Source organism: Tachypleus tridentatus, chromosome 13 (genome assembly GCF_004210375.1).
Source record: "Tachypleus tridentatus isolate NWPU-2018 chromosome 13, ASM421037v1, whole genome shotgun sequence".
NCBI lineage: Eukaryota > Metazoa > Arthropoda > Merostomata > Xiphosura > Limulidae > Tachypleus > Tachypleus tridentatus.
Window position 1 is genome coordinate 45,697,154 of NC_134837.1, and position 16,617 is coordinate 45,713,770.

At 30.9% G+C, this 16,617-nt stretch overlaps 1 protein-coding gene across 1 annotated transcript in view; it reads right to left on the reverse strand.

Moving 5' to 3' along the window:
• The window catches only part of LOC143238813 (protein turtle-like), a 206,355-nt gene extending 191,907 nt beyond the window's left edge, over positions 1-14,448 (reverse strand). The window contains exon 1 of the mRNA XM_076479363.1: positions 14,149-14,448. The gene's annotated coding sequence lies outside the window, so the exon portion shown is untranslated. The remainder of the gene's footprint in view (positions 1-14,148) is intronic.
• Between the last annotated feature and the right edge of the window lie 2,169 nt (positions 14,449-16,617).

A 16,617-nucleotide genomic window follows, 5' to 3' on the forward strand; every position in this document is an offset into this window, starting at 1 on the left:
ATCTAGTTATTTTATTGTTTTCAAGAGGAGGAAGCTGTTCTATTTACTTTTATGCCAGGTTAACTGAATGATTTGTTTGTTTGTTTTTAATTTTGCGCAAAGCTACTCGATAAGCTATTTGCGCTAGCCGTCTCTAATTTAGCAGTGTAAGACTAGATGGAAGGCAGCTAGTCATCACCACCCACCGCCAACTCTTGGGCTACTTTTTTACCAACGAATAGTGGGATTGATCTTCACATTATAACGCCCCCACGGCTGAAAAAGCGAGCGTGTGTGGTGCGACCGGCATTTGAACCCTCGACCCTCAGATTACGAGTCGAACGCCTTAACCCACCTTGTCATGCCGGGCCGTTAACTGAATGAGTTATCAGTTAGATAGGCATAGAAAGTTTTCTTTTCTTTCTGTTTTCAGAGTTGTTCATGTGGTATTATTTTAGTACTATTTGAATTTATTGTACTCGTACGGTCTTCTTCTCTGGTATGATGGACTATTATATGCATATTATTCTCCTGAACTACAACTATTTTTGGTCTCCTTGTCTCTCCAATTTATTGGTATCCACATTCAGAAGAAATACCGTCAATAATGTGTTTCTCTTTCTCGGATGTTTGCGTGATTTTTTGGGTACTGATACCGATTAAACTATGTTGTGGATTCTGAATATTATACTGACTTAATATTATTTATATATTCCTTGTAGGCACGTTTTCATAGAGGCCTCTTATATATGTGGAAATATGGTTGTATCTAATTTTCTTCATGTGTATCCTCAGTGTTTATCTTCTTTACAAATCATTTTGTGTATCAGTTATTAAGAAGATTTGTAGTAGTGTGGTTACTAACCAGCTTCATAGCTTCTTTCTTATAAAAATCGTGTTCATTATTGAAACTAGGCCATCTAGGATGACTGTATTTATACTGTTAGGGAGATTTAATTTATATTCAAGATATTTACCAGTATATTTATGTTTCCTGTAAACTCCTGTAGTGCGTGAATTAGTGTCTTGCTAGCCATCAAGGAACGAAAACTTATCTTTTTGTATTCCATTACTTCATTTGTGAATTTCATCGTGAGAAGACCTCGTAAGAAATAATAATAATATTTGACGCATCGTCCACTGTCACACTACAAATATTCCGATGAACAACCTTTCAATGATAGGACTCTTAAGAAACGTATCTAACTAACAATACCCACACTAATGGGATCCAAAACCTTTTATGTCAATACGACCTATTTCCAACTGAAAAATGGAAACGACCATCAACAAGAAGGTCTAGCTAGCTAGGGGCTCATACTTATCACCAATACACTTAGAACAATCCGAAATTAGTACCCACAGAATAACCGCTCTATGCATAATCAGCATATCTGAGCCAAGGTTTGTGAAATGTTTCGATGACTATTGTCTATTCAAACTGTTGATGGTCCTTTTAAGCAACATCATGAACAGGATTTATAAAAGCATCACAGACGGATATTATTAATCGTGTTGATCAGTACTATGTACCTGCTTGTTTGTTTTTTAATGTTACGCAAAACTACACGAGGGCTATCAGCGGTAGCCGTCCCTAATATAGCAGTGTAAGAATAGAGGGAAGGTATTTAGTCAGGTGGTTAGGGCGCTCGACTCGTAATTCGACAGTCACGGGTTCAAATCCCTGTCATACCAAACATGCTCGCCTTTTCAGCCGTAGGGTCGTTATAATGTAACGTTTAATCTTGCTGTTCGTTAGCAAAATGGTAGCTCAAAAGTTGATGGTGGGTGATGATGATTAGCTGCCTTCCATCTAATCTTAAATGCTGAATTAGGGACTTCTAACGCAGCATCACCTCGATAGCTTTGTGCGAAATTCTAAATAAACGTATTATTCCCTTATCTTTTCAAAATTATAGATTCGATGCAAATAATATTTTCATCAAATTGATTGTGATGCTTAAATGCAACTTTTCAATGTGTGATAGACAAAGGACCATCTGCATAGACGTTTTTTAATTTTATTTTTTTCGACTACGCAGGAATCGTAGTCATAATACTCATAATATTACAGTCATGTCAGAAACAAAACGTGAATTGAATTCTATCCATTATCAACCACGTTCGACATAAATGATTAAGACTAGATGGGAGTACGAAAAATGTAGAAAAATCACATAAAAAAAGAGATATCAGGTGTTAACTATAGAACTTCGGATGTTAATGGGGGATAAATAACAGGATGGCATGAAATGAGTGCAAATACGGTAACAGGAACTATATCGTATTAGGAGTAGCTGTTCAAAGTTTTGGACGTTTATGTAAATGGAAATAATATCAGTATGTTAGACAATAAATCTAATCTACAAGTGAATAAAGTTTTTTTTTTTTTTTTATAATATCGAATATGTGTTTTCTTATAGTAAAGCCACATCGAGTCATTTGCTGAACCCACCAAGGGGAATCGAACCCCTACTTTTAAGCATTGGAAACCGGGAGAGATACCTCTGTACTAGCGGAGGGCTATAATATATTGAATAACAAGAGGTAAAAATGGTTCTCGTAAATGTATGTAAAATAAAGAAAAGAGAAAAATAATAATAGCCAGTACTTATAGAGGGAAGATGGGAGTTCAAGGGAAAAAAGAGCAACGGTTACAATTTTTTTTATTGAAATCATTGTTTTTAGTTTTGGAAAATATTTCAGGAATTAGAATTTAAATGGCAATGCCTTAAAAAAAATAGTTAAACATAAGTAGTTTTGGGAGCTATTTTGGGTTTACGAAATATTGCATGTTTGCAAGATTTGTTTTGGACCAATGATTTTATTAAAATATCAGAAAACTTTTCTCATGGAAAAGTATCGTTTAATTATTTCAGTAATAGTAGACAGGAAGGGGCTATATTATTAGCAGTTAGCGGTTGGGATAAGTAATTGTGCAGTAGCAGCATAAGAAGTGATAATGAGAGAAGATTATTCGAATGTGAGATGAGCTGTTTGCAAGAGATATTCTAATTAATAATGACCTGCGTAATATGTTTTGGGTCCCATGCTGAGACGGCGGTAAGTCTATGGATTTGCAGCGCTAAAAGAAGGGGTTCGAATCCTCTCGGTAAACACAGCACAAAGCTCCATGTGGCGTTACTATAAGAAAAACACACAGACACTGATATTTTTGGAATTTGAATCGAGCTTTGATAAAATTTACGTGGATTGTTCTCATAGAATGACAGTACAGGTTAATTTTATGTTTTACGTAAAAATTTATTTTAAAGTTTGTAGATAAAAGGTTTAATTTTGCTTCTATCTTGAGTTATAATTTTAATAAAGTTTGTAGGAATCCAGTATGCTGGTTGTTCAAAAAAAACAGTTTACTTGGGAAACATGATCAGTTAAAAGTCCAGAACGTTATATTGAAATTAAGTCTCTAAGGGAAAGTTTTGGAAAATAAAAAAAGATATTTTTGAATGGCATATTATATTAAAACCTCAAATTGTGATTTTAAGTATTCACATCTGTAAAGGTAAAAATAGAAAGTCCACTAAATTTGATAAAAAATAGTAAAGGAGCATCAATCAGTTGCACAATAACCAATAGAATTGTATAAGAAATAAGAGAAATACGACGCATTGTAAACATGTTAAAATACAATAGATTATTATTCGAGAAGGAATTAAATAGTTTAAGAAGAGAGTTCTATTCCTTTTTTCAGATCAGGAAAGTTTAAAATCGTCATGACCAGATTAGGTTTTCGTTTGATACTCACACAGACATTTTGATTAACGGAAAGCTGGAAGCATTATTTCTAGTTATTCGGAGGATATTGTTTAGGCTCATTTGGCTAGAGTATTGTAAACTGTTACGGTGAAACACTTTGAAGAACAACAGTTGTACAACAATATAAAGATTTCTGTTACAAAGTATTCTGGGCTGTACATCACAGGTCTAGTAGTAAATATTCCCGTATTTTATTGTTTTAGTACAGAAATTTGTGGATATCTTTTCATACCTTCTTAGATGAATTCGTGAAAATTTTAAAGAAATACAGGCCAATGAAAATTTCTTTCACTATTTAAAGGCAAGTGTTTCATCATTAATTACGAACAATAGAGATGATATATATCTTTGTAGCTGAAGTCCTATTATGCTACTTAATCTAGATTACATTATTACAGTAACAGTTGCAAATAAAATATTGCCAAATATTCGTTTTATGTTGTCTTTAATGTTCATAGTCCTTTGGATGTGAAAACAAAAGGACAGAAATAAAGTAATTATTGATTATATGTGTACTTCTAATAGTCGCATTAAAATTCTGTTCCTTTATTTTCATAAAAGTACAAAAATAATATATGAAATAAACTCTAATGGCTTAGTTAATCGTTTTAAACAAATTTTGTATTATTGGAGGTATAAAACATGCGAATTTAATGCAGGATTCATTATTTGTCAGTGTCAAATAGTGATAAGTTATTATCAATCCTTCTCTTTGAATGTTCAGAGAATATCTGAAACATTGAAAAAATTTTGCTTCGAAAAGGCTCGATTAGTCGAACAGCTTTGGATGTTTATAATTCACCCAAATCTCGGGCCAGCAGATAGCCTGATGTGGCTTTGCAATAAAGAAAACACACACACACCCAAATCTCGCACACTTATATTATAGGGCAGAGTGGAAATATATTTTATTTAAAATGTTTTGTTGAAGGTATACATTTTGTGTTCTTGTAATTTCCAATATATGAATTAATTTTCAATTTTTAAGGCTCAAATTTCTTAAATGAAAAATGTAAGCTTCCCAACTGTAGTATTCATGAGCAGAAGTTGGTTTTTATTTAGTTCTATATTATGTTTATACTAAAATACAAAATTAGTTCATCTAAATAACCATCGTACTGTTTATGCAACTTGAATAATGATCAACGAGAAACAATAAAACACATTTTATTACTGTATTTATTTTTATTCGTTATCAAATTTAGTTGTTTTGTTGTTTTAAAAGAAGCTGCTTACCATTTCATCTCAAATCTTTTCAACTATATAAGATTTTTCTCGTGTTTCACTTATATTACGCGGAAGGGTTATTCATATAGCACGATGTGTAAGTGTAATACAAATAGGAACGACAAGGTGCTTTCATGTAATATGGATAGATTTAAATTAAACTTAAATTAGTTATGATTGTAATAAATATACAGTTTGAGGTAAAAATGGACAATTTCTTCCAAATATATAAATCCTGATGTTCTGTTATTAAAATAATTTATGATAATGATATCTTGAATTGTGTATACATTGTATCGTAATTAATATGAGTACTACAGCATAATATTATGTTTTTCTATGCTCTCTTCTAAGTGTTCAAATATAGAGAAGAAAAAACGAGGCTTTATAAGGTTAAAACTCAGATTTTGGTTGCTGCAGCGACAATATTCGAAATAACTCAATGAAAAAGGCCAATTATCCTTTTAATTTATAGATATCAATGAATAAAAGGTTGAAAATTAAATGTATTACTCTAAGAAACACCACACACAACAAATCGAGTTTAAGCACAACTACATTTCTGGAGAAAAATGAGGCGTACGTTTTGTGGTTTATTTTGTTCTAAACGTAAACTAAAAAATGGGAATCGAACCCTAGATTTTGACGTTTATGTCCATAAATTACTTTTTACCTACTGCAGAAGGTACAGTGAACACATTGGGGTCTTTATTTTTTATGTGTGTATGTGTGTGTTTCTTTTAACAAAGCCACATCGGGGCTATCTCCTGTGTCCACTTTTTATATGTCTCATAATTCAAAACATACCTAGAATATCTGAACATATTTACAAAGTATGAGCTTCATATGCACAGGAAGGTGCGTTAATTTAACAAATCCACAACTTAAATATTTTATTTAAGTATAGTTATTGTAAAGAGCTATGAGGACTTACAATACTAAAAGCTGCGTTTCATTTTCTGCAATAGACCCAACATAGATAATCTATTGTGTGGATTAATACCCCCAAAAAAAAACGTTTCTAGAAATACATTTATAATCAATTTACTGTGCTAAGTAATAATAAAAGCTTCTGATTAATAAATCTTTGAATCGTTAATGGCTTTAAAAGAAAAAGAAAAATGGTTCATGGACCACTTGGTTAGGAAAAAACAAAATTAAAATTCGCAACGCAAAAGAAAATATGTAATTTACTCCGTATTTTTCCTTGTTTTCCTTTGACGTGAAAAAGCATTAGAAAGCTTGTAATCAGAGAACTTATGGTATGTTGAACTGTACATACACAAACACAAGATATTCTAAGCACGTACAGCACTTTAGTATTTTTGTTGCTCCTACGTCGTAAAGCATTTATTTTCTTAAAAAATAACGGATGTTTACGTTTGTAACGCTGTAAACATATATGTTTTTACTAAAAATCACTACTAGATTCTTACTAAAAAATAGTACATAATCCAATATCAGTTTTGCATTTTGGTGTTTGATGAGCTTTCACCAATTATTGCTGGCGTTACGTTGCTTTTAGTTCTAATTAAGTTTATTCCATTAGTTTTCATAATAACCTTTTTCCCCCTTTTAAGATAAAAAAATAACTGCATCATATCATTAATATCACACTTCTTTCCATATTTTGGAAAGAAAATGCTCAGCTCTAGCCCATTTTAATTAATAAAAATATTTTTAACTGTAAGAAAACAGGCTATCATTAAGTGACAAATTTGTTTCTGGTTATAGGACAGAATGTAACTTTAGTATGGTACTGATGCTATGATATTTTCTTCCTATTACCTTAAGGAAAGAGAAACTGTGGTGCGAAAAATACGAATGTGTTCCAATTAAAATAATTGAATAAGTGTATTCTAGTATACAAAATTATGGGAGGAATTGTTGATATAGTTCTATGAAGCTTTGGCTTATTTGAATCTGTATATTGAAGTAGTTTTTTCTCATCACTAACATAATAGTAACATCAGTGATGTCGAGAAACCCACTTTTTGAGAAATTTATATGCAAAAACGGCTCGTTTGGGTTGAGAAAATATTTCTCAAAATATCTTCTATGTAAAATATTTTCTCAACCCAAACGAGCCGTTTTTGCATATAAATTTCTATAATAGTAACGTGTATTTATGTATGCTGTTAAAGTAGAATAGTACTCATACATCTTAACTAGAAATTAAACCTCCGAAGTTTTAAAGTATGTGAATAATCTAAATAAAACACATTAATTTATACAAGTTTCTTAATTAATGATGAGAGTAGAGTATTTAAATAAATATATTAAACCGATTTATTAATTACGTTTGATTATGATTATGACAGTATCTCCTTAGGTTTGGTTTGAATTTCGCGCAAAGCTACTCCAGCACTATCTACGCTAGTCGTCCCTCAATTAGAGGGAAGGCAGCTAGTCATCACCACCTACTCTTGGGCTATTCTTCTGTCAACGAACAGTGGGACTAAGAGTAACCTTATAAAGCCCCACGGCTGAATGGGAGAGCAAGTTTCGTGTGACAGGAATTCGAACCCGACCATTGGATTACGAGTGGAGTTCTTTAACCACCTAGATATGTCGGGCAAACTCCTTAGGATAAAGAGTAAAGTTACTGGGTATTTAAACATAATTTTCGGGCACTTTTTTTTTTTACTTTTTGTCAACTAAATAAATTATTCACAAATATTTAAACCGTTAAATGCTTCTCATGAAACTGGATTTTAAGAGAAGCCACGTATTGATGTAGCTTCTCTATTAAAAATTCAAACGTATACATTACTACTACTAGCTTCCTATCTAAACATTGTGCTAGAGTCTCACAATTGCAGTTAAAGTAATTTAGTGTCTCTATGGAATATGAAGTATAGAACTGGTATTTTCTAATCGAACTGTATCTCTGTTATGTTAGGTTAGAATCCCTGGTGCATCCGCTCTTAACTTATAACCACTAGCTACAATGAAGGCATACAGTCTACACGTCTGCTCTTAACTTACTAGCAGAATAAAATGACCGCCAGATAAAAGTGTGGCACGCATTTAGAGGCATATGTTGAACTTGTATCTTAAACTTTCTGATCTGCAACTTGGTACATTAACGTCTCTTAGAATATATAAGTGCTATTGTATTTGTATATACATATTTACCTCATTATTATGTATGAAAGCATACTATAAATAAATGTTGAAGTGTTTTATGATGATATCAAGTGTTAACATTTTAGGCACTAATGCACTCAATCAGCTAAACAAGCATGTTGTTCAGTTGCAGTAGTTGCCAACTGTTCAGAATTATCGTTAATTGCTCCAATGTTCTGTACTGCCAGCTAAGTCTTATAAAATAACAACTTCCTAACAATAAAAGTAATTTCAAAAACCTCAAAAAAGTGTTTTTTGATTTTCACCAGCTACTTCGAAAAGCCGATTTCTGAGGTGAAAAATATGGCAACAGTAATAACCCAAATATTACTCTCTTATCTATATCACGATAAAGATAAGACCCATTTTATACACCATTAACTAAACTGGAGCACTAATCTCTTTGTTTTCTCATTTAAATTCCGATGATTTTTTGAGTGCTATGATACGAGTAATATTAAAATATCGAATAGAAATGAAACCGAACTAAAAGGCAGTCACATCAATGATAAATAAGGACAACCAGAGAACAAGCGTGTAGGAAATCATATGGAAGATAACACTTTCGAGATACCAGGTTTCCGAAATAATAAACATTGTAATACTTAGATTTATTAATCTGTTGTGAAAAAAGACATAAAAGCTACGCACTGTTTAAATGTTTGCAAGTTGTACATTATCTACATATATTTTGCAACCCTAAATTTAAAGTCGAGTTCTTAAACAATCGCTTTCTTGTTTTTAAGCCTTATCTATGCTAAATTTTATGCACGATAACGCAACCCCAGAAGGTTTTGATAAAAGCAAACAAAGCACAAAACATCATTTGAATTTTGACAGCCAGTTCTCGAGAGTTACATGAAGCGCTTGGAAACATTTCATGAAACAACATTTCATTAGGGATGGCAGTTAGCCAACCCATTACAAGAACTTTGCTTTCAAAAGATATTTATGAACATTGAGATTTCGACAGAACAACTGTTGATAAAAGAGGTAAATGTTACACATTTAAATAGGGGAAAAAATGAGACTTTAAAAGAAAAGTAGGAATCGTTGGCTATATGAATAATTGATATACGAAATATTCAAAGCAAATTAAACGCTGCAACGAAAAATACACAGGCAAGTAAAGTGATACTAAGGTACTGGGTTTTGTGTTTTTCTGTGTTTTTTGTAGCAAAGCCACATCAGGCTATCTGGGGAGCTCACTGAGGGGAATCGAACCCCTAATATTAGTGTTGTAAATCAGTGGACAAACCGCTGTACTAGCAGGGGGCCTGCTACTAGCTTACTAGTTGATACTTCAGCAAATCCACACTGCTTTACTCGGCTACGCGGATCACAATGCCAACCAAAATAGCGATTTAAGAGTGTTATAAGATGTATCTAATTATTGCCCTCCGCTAGTACAGCGGTACGTCTACGGATTTACAACTTTAAAATCAGGAGTTTGATTCCCCTCGGTGGGCTCAGCAGATAGCCCGATGTGGCTTTGCAATAAGAAAACACACACACAGTATCTAATTATTATCACTTTTACGTATACTTTTCAGTATAGCATTTATCTTCTTTTGATAATTTTTCAGCAATTTTATGATTAACCAACGATCCGTACTTTCTGTTAAAAATCAAATTTTTTTCCAATTTTTATATGTTTATGAAATATACACAAAATCTACAAATTTTAAATATAACCATATTCGTGGCAGATATAAGTTCTACAATAATTAAAATCACAATCACAATGTTATGTAATGTTATCCTTGGTCTACAGATAAGATTATAAGATTGCTAAAGAAAGGATTAATGTTTTCCTAAATTTGCGATTTTGATTTTAATTCTTGTTTTGTTACTTTTTGTAGCAGAATCCCTACTTCATATTAGTTTTTTTTTTTTTCAATTTCTTGTTTGTTTACTTTTTATGTTATACCTGTATAAAGTATGTACTTTACTTGTAGTAGTCGCCCGTTAGTACAGCGGTAAGTCTGCGGATTTACAATGCTCAAATAATGGGTTCAATTCCCCTAGGTGGACTCAGCAGATAGCTCCATCTAGCTTTGTTACAAGAAAACACCTACATCTATACCTACTTGTAGTAACTGTCACATGTGTCTTCATCGATATATTGCCGTATTTATTGGGTTGAATTGGGCTGAAAATATATTTCAGTTCGTGTCAGGTGTGCTTACAATTTATGAATCATGTGTATATAATTACAGGAATATCAAAAACGGATATCCACAGGCCAGTCAAGTAGGGTGAATAAATCTTGTAGCAACAGACCGAGCCATCTAGGGGCTAATCCTCTTGATATGACCACATTTGTAGGCAGGTAAAAGTTGATAAAGCTGCTGTTTTAAACAAAAAGTAATGTTAATGACTTTTGTTAGCGTATTATTAACATATATGTGTATAATATATTGTAACCCATATTTTGAGTGGTTGCTATTTCGCTTAGGAATTCAACAGGGTCGTTTGAGGAAGCGTGAATTACTTGGAACTCTTGTCGATCTCTACTATTAAGTACTATTGTAGTTAGCAATAAATAAGTATCTCATTGATGCTGCTCGTAGCTGACGTAATGTTCCTGTATTATAATCATGCGAGAATTTGTAGTTTGTGCGAAGTAAGCACTGAATCAGTTCAATTTTATATATGGAATATAGAAGTTTTTGTACTTACAGGTGTGATAGACCAATATAAATGCATCAACTAATCAAAGTTTTTTTTTTAATATATATGTATACATATATATTTAGTGTGAAGTGTTTAACGTTATAAATAATTTCGTCTATTATAAGATTTGTACTTGTGTCTCAGCCGAAGCATCTAGGCTTGTAACACGAATTCGGTGCTCTGTACCTGCGAAGTACTGGGCACAGCTCATAAGTCTCATCAGATAAATAACATCCGCTTAAACTTCATAAATGTGCAATAATCATGAACTGAGAATCTTGTCAAATTTAACAGTTAAGGTGAAGATATGCGAAACTGTAATGATCTTCAAAGAGAATATAATCTAATTTAGCGTAAACACCCACATTGGGCTTCAGTCACAATTACTGTACAGTGAAGAACTGAATTATGAATATTAGTGACGAAAATGAAATATCATGTTTTACGTAAAACAGTTCTAACTTGGTTTTCAGTACGAAGAAAGTACTTTGCGTGTTCATTCATTTTTTTAGAGATCTGAAATGAGTTCTAGGTAACGTGCAACAGCTCATTAAGTAACGACACAGACATTTGCAGAGGAAAAAGGTACAATAACAAAATATATGTATATATATATATATATCTTAAAGCTTAAAAAAAAACGAAAAAAAAGAAATGTGTTAGATCCAAAGAGCATAAATTTATTTCAAAATGTGTTGTTTCATACAGCTCTGAAAATTAATAGGGAATTACGATTGCGCATTAAATATTAAGACAAACCGTATATTATACAGGATTTTAGTTTTAAATATATCTGATCTTAAAGGCAATATGTTATATGCAGTTATCAGGATTACAAATAAAAACAGACAAATGGTGACAAAATACATCCTTTTAACTGAGGTTAAAATCATTACCATTAGCAATTTAAATGATTCTCATGTTACATGAAAAGTAATAAAACACTCTGTAACACTAGTGCCTCAAAATTCAGTTTATTAAACTTCGAGCAAATCATTAGGCGTTTCTAGTTTAGAAGTGATAGACTGGACAGAAGGAGGTTAATCGACTCTATCCATAACCCAGCTCTTGGGTTACACTTTACAAAAGAAAAATCATTTGATCATCACATAATAGCGCCCCATGACTGGAAGAATAAGTATCTTGGGTGAGGGTATCCGAACCCTGGAACCTCAAGTTGTGAGTCAAGCACCCTAACCATCAGGTCATTGCTGAAAGCAATAATGTGTCTAAGGTTTACCTTATATTATTCCGTTATGATAAATGCATAGCTTTAGTTAATCACAGATTACTTTTAAAATATAGGACCAGCGCTATAAATAGTTTGATGCTGAAATGAGACGCTAGCTGGATATATAAAATGACACTGAAGTCTATGTTAAGATCAGTTGTCCTTTTTTATTATTAACATCTACAATTAAAGTGCTATTCTTGTAATATTCGTTTTTAATATTGTATGTATTGCTCAAAAATATGTAAAATATTTTTACTGTAAAACTTATGACAAGATTAATTTTTAGCCTCCCTTATGTGTTTACCTAGCACTGAACTAATTTACAGGATTTGTTTTTGCATTAACAACATTGTTTCGGATAAAATAACTTATTTGTGTTATTCACAGACTAATATATTAAACTGTTAATTTTGTTTTTCAACAAACTTTCATTAATACATCGCCAGATTATTTTTGTGAATATATCTGAAAGAGTTGAGATTTATTTTCATAAAATAACAAAACACCTTATTTAAAAAACCTCCAAGTATCAGTGAAATATTTTGAATAAATATTAAAGTGAAAAAAATATTATATGTTATGTGTTTGTGACTCAATGAACAATATTTTTCGACACTGTACACGTATATGGAAAAAAAAATGTATTATTGGTTTGAGCTATAAAATAGTAACATACTTTTAAGAGTTTATTTTTTACCAAGACAAGTAGAAAAAGTTTGTATCATGGTAAGAGCTCTGACAAAAAATAGGGATATAAAGTTGTTTATAATAAAATCTATACTTTAATATAATGTTCAAATGTATACCATTATTATGGGTTTCTTAGTAACATTGTACGTTTTCACTGTATGGAAAAACAACAGGAAATTAAAAAATATAATTGTGTAAACTAAGAAAAACTCAATTAAGACTTATTTGAAGTTAAACACAAAACTACAGTATCAACTGATGTTCTTTGTCTCTTACTGATATCAAAACTTGATTATTTATGTTATAAGTCCCAGTCTTACCGTTGAGCCATTGAGAGTTTATGGATAATGAGGCATATGATTACGTGAAGCTATGTATTTCAGGCAAAGCAAATTACGTAAGCTTAACCTCTTAAAATCTTTATCGAACTCGCATAATATAGATCGCAAAATTTCATTATAAGGTGATATATTTTGCACATACATATGCAAAAATGTGTGTGTTATTTTCTTTATGACGCTTTACCAAAATATCAATATTTATTTATAATAATCACAGTATTATAAGGTTAAGTATAATAAATAAAAGATTCAGGATTTCAGTGAAAAACATAATAGTTTGTCAAAAAGGTAAATATTCAACAAACGCATAACAAAAATTCATAAATGGATAGCATGAATTCTAGATATAAGAAAATCTAGACTATTTATTAAAAGTAAAATGTCAAAAGCCCCATAACATGTTTTGCTCATTTTTTTACTTTTCTGAAAATATATCAAATATGACAGAAAACATAATGACTAAGTATCTTTGATTACCTCATAGGTTAATTATGTATTTTCTTAGTGTTCGCTATAAATTCCATATTTATAACATTGTTCTGGAGCAGTTTTTTCTATCTCACAATAGGAAGTAAGCTTAGGAAATAACTGACAGCTGTAACTAAATATTTGCTGAAAAACATCATAATTTTACATGTAGAAACCTATATATGTTGTATAACAGGATATCAAATATTATAAAAAAACTAAATATATAAAATATGAAGTTGTTTAAGTTTGTAAATATTCTCAACCTCTATGCTACACGTGTATACGTATAATACTGACTGACTATAACTGAATGAGCTTATATCAATTTTATTATATATTGATATATATTATTATTATTATAATTATAAAGAGAGAATACAAAGTGGCTAATATTCGAAATAGTTCAGTACTTCGCGCAAAATAAGTGAATAATTTATTTGTTTATTCAAACTGAAAGGTACTTTAACTAAATTACTGAAATGTTTTTATACTTTCATGAATTTTGAAATGCACATTCTTTTGTATTTGGCCTAGTTACACGTGTTCCAGTAATTTATATTTACTCATGTCTTCTACAAAAAGCATCTTAGGTAAAACAAGGAGAAAAGCTTAGATTTAACTTACCTTCCTATCTTAGAACCTTCCTTACAAACCTGACGCCCTACGGTGTGTGATAGGGATCAACTTTTTGTCACGGACTTTATAAGCGCCAATGGGTGTGCCGAGTGACGCTTAATTTGTCTGCTTTCACATATAAACACCTGCAAAATTAAACACATCATAGGACAATTTTTTCCAGAAGCAAACTTTTTTTTCCCTTATAAATAGTCATTTACTAATATTTGGGAGCCCTTCTACACTTTAGGTAAGTTTACGATCTTTTGACCTCATTTTATGAACACAAGCTGCCTTCTCTAGCACAAATTTATAAGCGTGGCCTCTTGGGGTTTATTAAGAAGTCAAGGCACGTGTATTGGTACTCAAACAACAACCTGTACTAGTTTTAGGAACGCACCTATCTCAAACAAGGCGATAAAGATTGAATAAATATATGTACATATATTGATAGGTTAATCATTAGTTTCATGAAATCTTTCAAAATGTTTTATTTCAAAATCCCCTAAAAGCTAGGACTAAAAGTTTCAACTTTATTCATTTCATTTCTGTGTTTTAAATAAATAAAAATAATTTAAAAATTAAAGATAGATTACTGAAGTTACAAGAAAACTGTTTAGAATTATTAACTAAACTAAGTCTTTGGTTAATTTCAAATAAGATTTATACTTAAAAAGAAATCTAAGAACAATTGTTTTCTAATCTTTGCAGAAGAATATATATGTTGTTGTGTAAATGCTGTACTTGCTACTTCACGGTGATAACAAAACTACACGTCAGTTTATGACCATTACATATATTTTATTTCAATAAATAATCAAATATTTCATATTACATCACAGGGAAACTTGAAAATATCTATTTTTTCATAAATTAAAGTAAATTAGTGGAATTATATTAAGTGTACAGGTAATATTTATTTATCTTTAATAATATACTTTGACATATGTCAATAATATATTCGGCAAAAAAGTGCTATATTTTATTATTTTTACATAAAAATAGCAATTTTCACTCACTAGTATCAATCCTATTGTTTAAATAAAATTATATTCTTCGTCACTTGCTTTAATTTTATACAAAACATATGATACAGAATAATATGAGTGATGAGATATTTTAGTTTGACAGATCAAACGGATATATTTTTTCTTCTTTAATCAACTTGCAAAGGATGATTTGATCAGACTCTTTTGTTATCACAGTAAATTATCCATGTAAGTAAGCCAGTGTGTTAATTTACATCTTTCCAATTCATAAGAAACTGTGTGGTAAGTGATTTTTTCATCATAAAACTATTGAGAATTAGAAACGTAAATGGTTGTTCAAAGACATGTGATTACGTGTACTATCAATTAAAAACATGTAAAAACATCAAAAAAATGTTTACACAAGAGGAAAAGTACATTGTTTTGAATTGATATTTCTCTGAAACTTATAAAACAGGCAGTACATTTATATATCTTATAAGATACAAAATAAGTCGATAGGCGAGATATAATTTAGGGTTTTGTTAAAATTATGAGAATGAGAAGCTCAGGTTAATCTTTAATCTTATCACTGTTTATTTTTTCTGTTTGTATTTTTTTCTATTAAATTTACATATTTTCAAGGTCCTATCACCAAAATGTATTTATGACGAATTTTCAATAGTTTTTCTAGCACACAATTACTCGCCACGAGTAATCTAGTCATTTTAATAGGTGCGGCTTTCTCACACGACTGAACTTAACAGTATTTTAAATTAGTTGAGTTTGAATTATCTGGCCTCCTATCTTTAGTCCTTATACAGTTGTAGTAGTGTCTGTAACGTGACATCATCTAAAAACGTGCTTCAAGCTCCCATGCTGGTTTTACGATGATGTTTCTTCTACCAATATAATTTGTAACTACTCATCGCTCTATTTTTTACGGTTACAGTTACCTATCATCCTTTTTCATTTTTTTCAACATGAATTTATTCACGCTACTTGGATGAATTTTTAAAGTATATATTTCTATATATATGTATATATAGACATTAATACTTTGTACAAAATTCATGCATTTAATTTTAAGTTATATAATCTACAGAAGGTTATATAAATTGTTATTAATTACACACTTATTATTTATTTTTGAAACATTGCATAGATATGATAAGCAGTAACGAAGAGAAATTTACAACCTGTTTGCTAACAGATATGGGAAGCAATTAATCTGTAATTCAACAGAAGATTAAAGCACTCATCAGTCCAATCTAAATAATTAAAATATATCATTCATATGAACAGAATGTGGTTTATGCTCTTAAATTAAACATTCGATTAAGTTTTATTAGGAAAGATTCAAGGGTTACAGTAACATAAAGTATGTACAAATAAAATATTATAAATATATGTTCGAATATAAAAAAATATACATCAGTATCATTTACAAGTTGGCGAAACAAAGTATCACAATTCACTGACGTAAATAATTCATAGCAAATAAATAGTT